The 11,048-nt window shown below is 35.4% G+C and overlaps 1 long non-coding RNA gene across 1 annotated transcript; it reads left to right on the forward strand.

The window, feature by feature from the left end:
- The first annotated feature begins 4,097 nt into the window (after nucleotides 1–4,097).
- LOC129451221 (uncharacterized) lies at nucleotides 4,098–10,401 on the forward strand. The gene is made up of 5 exons (XR_008646681.2): nucleotides 4,098–4,258; nucleotides 4,722–4,758; nucleotides 4,847–4,886; nucleotides 4,999–5,063; nucleotides 8,823–10,401. It is a non-coding gene; the product is annotated as an uncharacterized lncRNA (long non-coding RNA).
- The last annotated feature ends 647 nt before the right edge of the window (nucleotides 10,402–11,048 follow it).

Consider the following 11,048-nt stretch of genomic DNA (forward strand, 5'->3'; position numbering starts at 1 on the left):
ATAATTTAATTTCTTTATGTAATCTAATGTAAGACAGGAACCCTGCAGAATGTACAGCACGTGACTCCATGACCTTGGCTTGATATTAACTAAAATGTCCACTCACAAGTTAATTGCCAATTTGTGGATTTTATTTAATTGTATGGATTCTTGCTTCTTTGAAATGAAGACCACTCAAAAAATCCACAATTCAAATTATTTACCAATACATAGCTGCATATTTCTCACTTGCTTAGTGGCATAGCTTATCCTTTTGTAGCAGTCAACAAACTGTGAAAAGTTCCTACCTATATTCTGTGAATTGTTACCCAAAAGTGACCCCTACTGGACACTTATACATTACAATGTTTAAAGCTTACATAATGTTGCTTCATTATTATTCAACATATTATTTGCATAATTAAATCAAAAAGTACTAGTATCAATAAAATTCAGGATATCTTTGATCAAAAAAGTTGATAGTAACTAAATAATAAGTACTAGTTTTATATTTTTCTTAACTAGTAAAGTATAATTTAATCATAGTCACTATTGGAATAAGTACTAGTATCTAATGAAAAAGAACTAGTATCTAATGAATAGATACTAGTATCTATTGAATAAGTACTAGTATCTAATGAATAAGCACTAGTATCTAAAAATAAGCACTAGTATCTATTTTAGGTACTAGTATCTAATGATTAAGAACTAGTATCTAATCAACTACATACTAGTAACTAAAAAATAAGAACTAGTACCTAAAAAATAGATACTAGTAAATGTAAATGAAAAACTGTTTAAAAGGCTTGCCATATTCGGTTAGCTATTAAGCAAGTTGCAAAGGGGTGTCACCAAGTTCCCACACGATCGATCTGTCTCTCTCTCTAGCGCGCGCTACGTACCAGACTCACGCGTCGCGCTGACATATTTGCTGAGTCCCAATTCGCCTACTTATACTACGACCTAAAAGTATGTACTGTTTTTGTGAGGAAAATGTACATACTTTTGAGTGTGTAGCAAAAGAGTATGCACGTTCTGGGACGTACTTCGATGAAGTCATGCAACGTGAACGAAAACGTGGTTGCCTACTTACGCACACCATGATTGTTAACAATATTTCATTCATTCTTACAACTTATGTCAAATATAATTTTATTGACTATTCCCATCTTTTTTCTCATCGTTTTTTCACAATACATTGTGTTCTACCAAGTTGAGGAGTTAAGCCTAGTTTATGGTCGCCGCGTCCGCAAGAGCGCGTTGGTGCGCGCGGCAAAAATGACGTCAACGCGGAGTGGGCGGTCGCGCGCGTTGGGTGCGCGAGACCCCATTTCGCGTGGCGCTGTGCACGGAATTTTTTGTTCCGCGCGCTCCGCATCCGAAAATGACCGAACTCGAGGCGATTCTGTCCGAGCAGGCAAGCCTGTGACGTATCTCTTTGATCAATCCAAGCAAAACAATGTATATATTTATCTGACACTCTGGAAGTAAAGTATGGAAACTTTGCAGTTTAAAACACGAATTATTTTACATGATTCAAAATGTTTGGCTTATATTTGTATTGAATGAACCACTGGATGAGGAATAAAATACAAACCTTAAGATGTCTGTACTGTTTGTTTAGTAAAAACGTTAATGAAATGATAATGTTTAATAAAGACATATTTAAAAGATTGTTGTTTTATTAATGTTCTCATATTTATATATATCAAACTCTAATGTTAAAAGCACTAGGGTTGTTCCAGCGGACGACTTCTTCTATCCTCTTCTTTGTGTTTGTTTTTGACTTTATTGCTCGCGTCGCCGCCTGGTGGTTCAAAAAATAGTGTAACAGCGAGCACGTTAACTATAAACGCCTCGTCCGTTTGGTGAGACGCGCGCGCGATCCGCGGAGGCTTGCGTTGCAGACCAAAGCGTGAGTATAACAAGCCCTTTAAGCAGAGCGTCATTAGAACCAAACGCAGGTCGTTTGTGAGGCAGCTGGTTCTGACGTTCATGTGCAATGTGTGTAACGAAATCTACTTATTTTAAAGTCAAAATATTTAAAAGTTTATAGTACAACTATTAATGTATTTTATACTTATATATAACTCAAAAATACCCAGATGAAAATGAACAATGCTTTTACTACAGTAAAAGTGTAGTAACCATGTTTCTTTCGTTGGACTAATAAAGTTAACATTTGTACAGCCACAGTATTACTACAAATAAGCAAGAGGGTCAGTGTGGTTAATCTCCTCCCGCACACAATGGGTTGTGGGCAATATTAGCCGTTAGAGTGTGCATTGATCTGCACTTCGAATTCCAACCGGAAATAGTAGACCATCCAGGTATCTTTGGGATGCTCATTTCAACATACTACGATTTGGGACGTACTAACTCTAGTTTCAAATACTATTTAGGACGGATAGTATGCGAATTGGGACTCAGCAATACTCTCAGGTACCGAAATTGAGCACCAATTGATTTTATGTGAATCGATACTGGGTAGAACCGACGCAATTCGGTCAGTGCCTATAAAAGTACAGAATCTGGTGCCCATCCCTAGTAGCAGTCATAAAAATTGCAGTTTAAAGGGGCGGTGAATTTGTCGATTTTATTGTTTTATACTGTTGTCTGATGTCTACTTATGATGTTCGCATGGTTTTTACATTCAAAAACATCAAAGGCAATAAGTAATAGGCTACTTTGTAACATGGATTAGTGGCTCTCTGGAGAAATGGTTCGTTTGAAGGGGCAGGCCGCATTGATAAAACACAGTAAGCGTGCATCAGAATCTAAACTGCGGCTAATAAATCCTTATCAATAACTTTGTATATTTCTATTGTGCTTGTGAGGTTGCTTTTACATTCACGTAATGTTAAATACTACAGTTATATGATAAAAATAAGCTTTGTTGAGTGTTTGACCTTTCAAACACAACTCGCCTAAATTACCGTATACAACACAGTAAACGGGCATCAGAATCTAAACTGCGGCTGATAAATCCTTCCTGATAACTAACTTTGTATATTTCTACCTTTAAATTACAGTCGTATTGTTAAGTGTTGTACCTTTATTAATCGTTTAATGTTTTTAGTAAATTAAAACAGTCAAACAAACGTGTTTATGTCATGGGCTTGCCAGATCTTTTGTACTAGACTCAGGTTTGAGTGTATCTGGCAAGACCATGACAGTACTATGTTCTGTGTGGAAGCATGTGGAGGCATTTAGTGTGTGGCTTCCACATGTTCCCAGTGTTTTGTGGCTGTCATGGTCTTGCCTGACCTTGGTTACCCAGATAGCAAGGTGACATTGATTAAATGTTGAAATTCCATCAGAATCATCATTATGGTCAAGGTTGAAATTTCAATGTTAAATAATATTGAATCAATGTTGCTAATGTATTGCTTTCTCAATGTTGAAAATCCAAACATTGAATCAATGTTTATAATAAATTTATTTTTCAATGTTGAAAAGCCAAACATAGACTCAATGTTGATTTTTGGTCAGCCTCATCTGCACACTTTAACACAAATCAAATTGGGTGAATTTCTGTATAATTAAGTGAAAATATTTACGATCCTATAAAGTCCTGTTCATTTTATGACCTAAAGACCTTTCCCCCCAGGACCACCATCAGACAAGTTTTTTGCTTTTATACAGCAAGTAAAAATTATCTGGTCAGATCATCTCTAAATATGTGAGTGTTCAAGAAGATTTCAAATGTATGATCATTTTGGGGAATCAACAGCTATTTTAAATACGTTTAACAAAAATGACCTAAATGCCTTAGACAGAAATGCCTTAGTTTACCATCGTCAGAAAACTGTCAACTAAGTGTATATTAACAAACAACAATCATAAGTCAAAACATATTATTAATAATCACAAATCAATGACATTATAATTTTTATTTTATTTTATTATTTAATTTTATTTTTGCAGGAATTGGTAAAGTTATGAAATAAATAACCTAACATTAGTTTTGTTGCTCTTATATCTCTTATAGTGTTTGTCTAGCAAATTTGCATATAATTATGTAAAGTGTTATAGAAAAAAAATCGTGTGAAATTTAAATTAACTTTAATTTTCATTTATTGCTCAATTTTAATAGCCCAAAGAACACAGTATATAATAAAAAATTCCCCCACTGACTATTAAATGCGCTACACCCAGTCCAGTAGGTGGCAGTAATGACCCTTCAGTTGCCAACCGCCACTCAGTTTAGAAGCGCAGAAGATTAGAACGTTAAGTTTGGGCGCGAAAGGACAACGACAGTGCCAGCGGGGTTTTAGAGGTAAGTTTAAAATATTTATTAAGTTTTGCATAAGTTTCTTGCTGTCTTGTTTGTTACAGCTTAGTTAGTAATTACTGTTAGGGGAGGTTAGCAAGTTTATGTCGTAGTAATGGTGTGGTAGCAGGACCTTGCGGTTTACAATGGTTTGTTAATGCTTAATTTTTCGTGGGTGTTTTTGTAAATATGTCTTAATTTAATGTAATTGCACAGAACTGTTCAGTTTATTTATATTATTATAGCTAACCTTATAAAGCCTGTTGTTGTTTTAGGAACAGTAATAATACGAATTGTTTATTTAGCCTACTTAAAGAAGAGTATATATTTTAAAAGTTCTAATGTATTTTGACATTCCTTATAGCTTGATGTGGCTGAAGTCAATACTTCACCAAAATTACAACCAATGTTTGGCTCAAAACTTGCCTAATGGGAGTGTTTTTCCCTTTCATTATTTCTCTTTTTGTAGGCCCATTAGAGTGATTTCCTGCGTTCTCTCCCACATGGTAAGAGTGCCTTTCTGCCAGTTGATACATGATGTGACAGGTGTTGTTAATTATTACTTAGTTTATCTTTGTATTTTTTTTATTAAAGGTCAGCGAATGGATTATCCAGTCACAGTACATAATGAAAGGTAAATGGCAATTAATTAAGTAATGTACAAAATGTATAAACTAAAGTGTATTCGCTAGCTACTAATCTTAATAATAAGATAGAGGTAATACCTCTATCACTCTTTCTAAAAGACTTGCCGAAGTTAGAAGAAGCTGAGTGAATCTTCAGAGTGATTCTTCAGAGAGAAGATGTTAAGGTAATGTAAATCTTAAGTTTTTATGTTGTATATATATATATATATATATATATATATATATATATATATATATATATATATATATATATTATACTAGCCCCCCCACCCATTCGGAACGCGTTTTAACTCGTACGATGGCCCGGCCGTGTCATGCCAAGGTTAACATGGCTTCCAGTAGCTACAAAGCAAAAGCAATGAAACAAAATGAACAATTTGCACTGTCCTTTGCCTGTGATCCATCAAAGCACATAGATGTATGTTTAACATGGAAAAAGTCTGATTCCGCTTAAAATCACATACAAAAAGCAACCATATACGTAGCTTAGACACTCCTTTTTCATCGACGTGAGGAAAAATATCCCACGGGCTGTTAAACTTGGTATTAAGATGTGTTTTCGTCGATCAGATCACAAGTGGACGAGAGAGACACATTACGTTTACACTTGGTGTTTAAATCTGTCTCTCTTTGTCCATTTTCGACTGCTTTAATTTTTTATTTGTATTAAGCCTTCATACAAAATTAAATGTAAACTCACTGTCAAATAATCAGACTTTAGGGCTCACCTTTAATATTAATAAGGTTCAGTCAGTGATAAATGCTGTAATGCAGGGCTCTAAAACTAATGGATCATTTTAATAACAAATTCTTCAATCACAGTATTAACTTTCATAGTGCCATAATTTTTATCAATTCACTATTATAGTAAAATGTGAAAAAGTGTAAGTGACCCGAAAACTTTTGAATGGTAGTAGGCTATTTAATGATACATAAGATAGTTGGACAGAAACATTTATATCAAAGCTCTATTTGTAATTGCATAGCAAGCTACATAATATATTGGACACTAGCATACTACTTCATGTAGACTGTTTCAGCAGTAACAACATAAACAAGCGGCTGTCGCGATCCGCACGTAACTTCCGGTAAACTCTGCTAAGAATAAATAACAACAAAGTTCTTTAAACGTAGTTTATTTATATAACAAGCACAAAAAACAACACATAGATTACCTAGGAAACTAAAACATTTGTTATTTTCGACGAGGCATTTGTTCAAGAGATCAGTTTAGCAACAAGTCAGACCATCAAAAAAAGGAAACCGGAAGTAAGGTTCGGATCCAGACGTGTATCACGTGCGTCCGATGAAACGGTCTATACATATACTCATAACGAGAAGAATAGCTGCCTACATACTTTTATCTATTGCACGTTTCTTTCCCCCTTTTTAACACGTGAACCTGATTTTTCTCATTCGTAGTTCAGTTTTTGTTGCATTACATCTCCTGTTCTCCCTCCCTGGTGTCACCATTGGAAGCTGTGACTTGACACGAACTAAAGCCGCACCTCCTTCTCATATTCTGAGTGATAGCTCTTCTCTGTGCGAACAGCAGATTCATTGATCTCATAATAACAATGATATGATTTGACGCAAGGCACAGATGAGAGTTTAAATTCTATCAGGCATTGTTTTCCGGAATGCACGGCTCATGGTTGCTTAGCTGCAAAAGACGCCACATGCTCTAAAGAAAGAAGCGCATTGACCGGCATTTAATAAGTGTTTTTACACCCCATTAAGACAGCCAGCGACCAGCAGTAAATCTCATTCATTTCAATGGAAATCTGACGACTTCCGCCGACACGAGCGAAAGTAACCGTTGGCGACTGTTTGGGCGTGTCCAGCGTAGCGAGAAAGTTAAGAAAATTTAAACTTTATGCAAATGTTGAGAGAATTTTGGGAGCGACTACCAATGAGAATGAAGCAGCGAAGTTCACATCATCCTCCTTTTGTCAGTTACTGGAGTGGATAGTACTCATTTGTTTATGACTACCAGATTTAAACATGCCTCATTGAAAGAGACGAGCGACACACAGCGATAACGTCGCTGGCTGTCTGAACGTGGGAAGTGACACACAGCGATAACGTCGCTGGCTGTCTGAACGTGGGAAGTGACATGGGAACGGCAACGGGATGCAGTAATGTATATCGAAATATCGGAAATGTGTTTAGAAGCCATATCATTGAAAAAATTATACCGCGACATATATCGATATTTAATTACCCTTCATTCAGACAGCCAGCGACGTTATCGCTGTGTGTCGCCCGTCTCTTTCAATGAGGCGTGTTTAAATCTGGTTATCATAAACAAATGAGTACCATTCACTCCAGTAACTGCCGAGAGAAGGATGACGTGAACTCCACTGCTTCGTTCTCATTGGTAGCCTCTCTCGAAATTCGCTCAACATTTGCATAAAGTTAAACTTTTATTAACTTTCTCGCATCGCTGAACATGCCGATACGGTCGCCAACGGTCGCTTTCGCTCGTGCCGCCGGAAGTCTCCAGGTTTCCATTGAAATGAATGAGATCGCGTCGCTCTGCTACTGCTGGTTGCTGGCTGTCTGAATGGGGCGTTATTGTCCAGCCCTATATCACTACCTCTATCTCGCATAATAGTTTTTGTACAAACACCCGTGGCAGGCGACACACTCTGCTGAGCCTGATTTAAGTTGCAGAAATGCCGTGAATGCGGGCGGTATGACAAAATCCATCCCACACAATTTGTCATTTTATTTCATGGTAGCGGTATATATGTTTAAGATTTATGTTTATATTGTTTTTGGAATATACAAATTTGCCCCTCACTAATTAGCTTTAAATTAAATGCCCATCACAGTTTTTCAAATGTATTAAGTTCAAGGTAGTGTTAACGTGAAAATGCACTAAAGATAACAAAAAATTAAGGGTTGATAGACAGAATCTTGTTTTAAAATCAGTTATTTATTTTCTAGGCTATTGAAGATATAGTATGCATTGTATTTTATATTTATGCATACATAACATTAGAAATAGGCATACAAACAAGTATGAATATGCACAAACCAGACAAGGAAAATACCTATATATGAGATCTTTAAATATGGAGATTATAAATATGAAGGTGCTATGAGGTAATGATCATGGAGTCTGTTTCGAAGTGATCTTGTCGCTTTTTACTTTCTTTGTTCAGTCTCTTTTTTTGTCATTCTGATAAAAGTTGTTGTCCTGTTAGCAAATGGATCGTCAAACTACATCGCTCAAGCGGTGTTCGCTGCTCAACATACAGTACAATGTTTCCTAAGTGAAAATGTTATTTACCATTTGTGCAGAATAGTAGATCGGATTAACTCTTTAACATTAACTCATTTATGTGACCAAATGAATCTGATCAGAGAAGTGACCAGGTGTAAAAAGGACATTTAATGACTGCTGTAATGTAAAAAATTTTTTTAAATAATGTAAACTAAATATAGTAAAAAGGACATTTTGAAAATTTTAATTGTGCAATCATGTTGAGAAAATTGGCAAAATAATTAGAAAAATATGTTTTTTTAAATTGTCAGCTTTGGACAAGAATTTTACTTTTGGTGCATCTCCAATGCTTAGTATATCTTTAATAGCCTACAAAAAATAACTGTTTCAAAAACAAGATTCTGTCTATTAAGACTTATCTTTTATTTATTTTTTGCATTTTCCCTTTAACACTAACTTTAACTTATATTTTTAAAACTGTGGTGAGCATTTAGTTAAAATCTAATTAGTAAGTGGCAAATTTGTATATTCCAAAAACAATATAAACATAAAGCTGAAACACTCATATACTGTGATATATCTCATTTTGAACCACACTCTTCAATACACAATACTATGTTGTCTAGGAAATATTTTCCCCATGTAGCCACAGTATGCAGTTCTAACTTCCTGCTTGTTTTTCATTCTTTAGATGTCTCACAAGAACCAATGAAATTTGGGAGACCTCAGAGTATGTCCTTGCTGTGACTGTGCAAAAACAGCTATGTTATGCCCGTGAACGGATTGGTGTATAAAAGAGCCTGCAGTGTTCAACACTGTCTCTGTTTAATGTGAAGTAAATCCATCACATTTGCATCAGAGGAGGAGCTTCAGTTACTGAATAGTCCTAAACAATGAACTGTGGTAATGTTTCAATTTCTAAATGTTTCAAGAAGTACAGTTGTGTCTTTGAGTTTTGTATGGTACCTGTATCTGGTCATTAAAAATTGAATTGAATTGAAATTGAATTGCTTTTCCAAATTCAATTTGCTGATGTATGTTTATGATGTTGTCTTAATTTTCCAGAGTCCTCTAGTGGCAATAATATTTATAATTTTAATTTGTACTTTTGTATTTTATGGCAAAAAAAATTGAATCATACAATTGTATTTTACGATAATATATATACATTTGCTCGTGGTATTTAATTTCTTGAGTGTGATGTATCCTGTGTAAACTGTGTGGGTGTATTGCAAGTTAGTGACTTTTTGGTTTAAAGTATGTTAATTGTAGCCCTACATGGTCTCTGATTTAAAAACTAGTCAAAACAGACTTGATTTAGTAACATTGAATCCTGCAGTAGATAAAGCTTGTTTTTTTATATTGCTTCAATGTTGCTATATTGTTAATTACACTATTGAAATGATGTTCGATAAACATTGATCTTATATCCATCTTGATTGATTTTCCATCATTGAAATAACATTATTCTAGGCTGCAAACCTGATGAAAAATCAATGAAAAATGTCAACGTTGTTTCAATGATAATTTGGTTAATGGCATCAACATCAATTCTATGTTGATTCACTGTTGGTCTGCTACCTTAAGTGATTGAATTTATGTTGAATTAAGATATGTTGATTCAATGATAATTTGGTTGATGGATTAACATCATTTCAATGTTGATTCACTGTTTGTCTGCTATCTGGGTATTATCCAGGTTGGATGTTAGAGGGCAAGACCATGGCAGCAGTGTGTTTATGTGGGAACACGTGTGTTTCACATCATGTCTGTGTGACACGTGTTCCCAGTGTTTTGTGGCTGTCATGGTCTTGCCTGACTTTGGTTATAGTCCAGGTCGGATGTTGGCAAGATTATGGCAGCATTGTGTTTGTGTGGGAACACGTGTGTTTTCACATCATGTATGTGTGACACGTGTTCCCAGTGTCTTGTCACTTTTACCCTACTCCCTTATGTACTCGTGTCTTAAGTGATTAATTATGTTCACCTGTTCCCCATTGATGTGCTGTCTATATAATGCCCTTGTGTTCTCTGTGTGGTGTGCGTGCGTTGTTGGTAATTCTGTGTTCATGTTCTCCGTGACCTGTTCCAGTTATTCCCGTGTTTGTGTTTCATCACAGTGTTTCAGTTATCTTCTGTTTTACCCCCTCGTGGGTGTTTCTGTTATTCCTTTTTGTAAATAAATCATAGTTATATTTTTATACATCTTTGCGTTTGGGTTCTCCTTTTGTTTTCACTTCTCGGTGTTTATACCGATCGTGACAGTTTAGACACGGATGTTACAACATGACATATCAAGCAATCTCTTCTAACAAAGCAATAGTGAAACGCAGTAACTTAAATAAAGTAAAATGTCTTACTGTGTATTATACTGCTGTGTCATTGTTGTCAGATCCAATATAAGTGGTGCTTTTAAAAGTCATTTTGGTTACATTTGTCAATCTTTAAAGACATGTTTACTTTTTGAGACACGCGTGTGTCACGCGAAGCTATGGGCGGGGCTACAAAAGTAGACGTGTCCTTTTGGTTATGGGGAGGTGTTTCAATTCTACTTTGATGTCATAGATTTCCGAATTCCACACTGGAGTGTTTAGCTGGCTTGGTGCCAAAAACGGTTATTTTTCAGTAGCACGGACGTTTTCAGTTCTGAAACTTGCAAGGATGTTCATTTAAGTATGATGACCTCTTATATAACAAATTATCAAGTTAAAATTGAGTTTTTGATTCACTGCTCCTTTAATCGTAAATCCATCATGGAAAAGAAGCTCAATCCAGTGCAAGAACCTTTAATCTTCGAATATATTTATACTTAATGAATTACTTACCAGTAATCAATCGTTTTTAAAGTTTTCAATTGTTACTGGTAAAGTGAAACAAAAAAGAATAATTTTCACTTTCACACAGTTTTGATTAGAAC

Source organism: Misgurnus anguillicaudatus, chromosome 8 (assembly GCF_027580225.2).
Source record: "Misgurnus anguillicaudatus chromosome 8, ASM2758022v2, whole genome shotgun sequence".
In the NCBI taxonomy this organism is placed as follows: domain Eukaryota; kingdom Metazoa; phylum Chordata; class Actinopteri; order Cypriniformes; family Cobitidae; genus Misgurnus; species Misgurnus anguillicaudatus.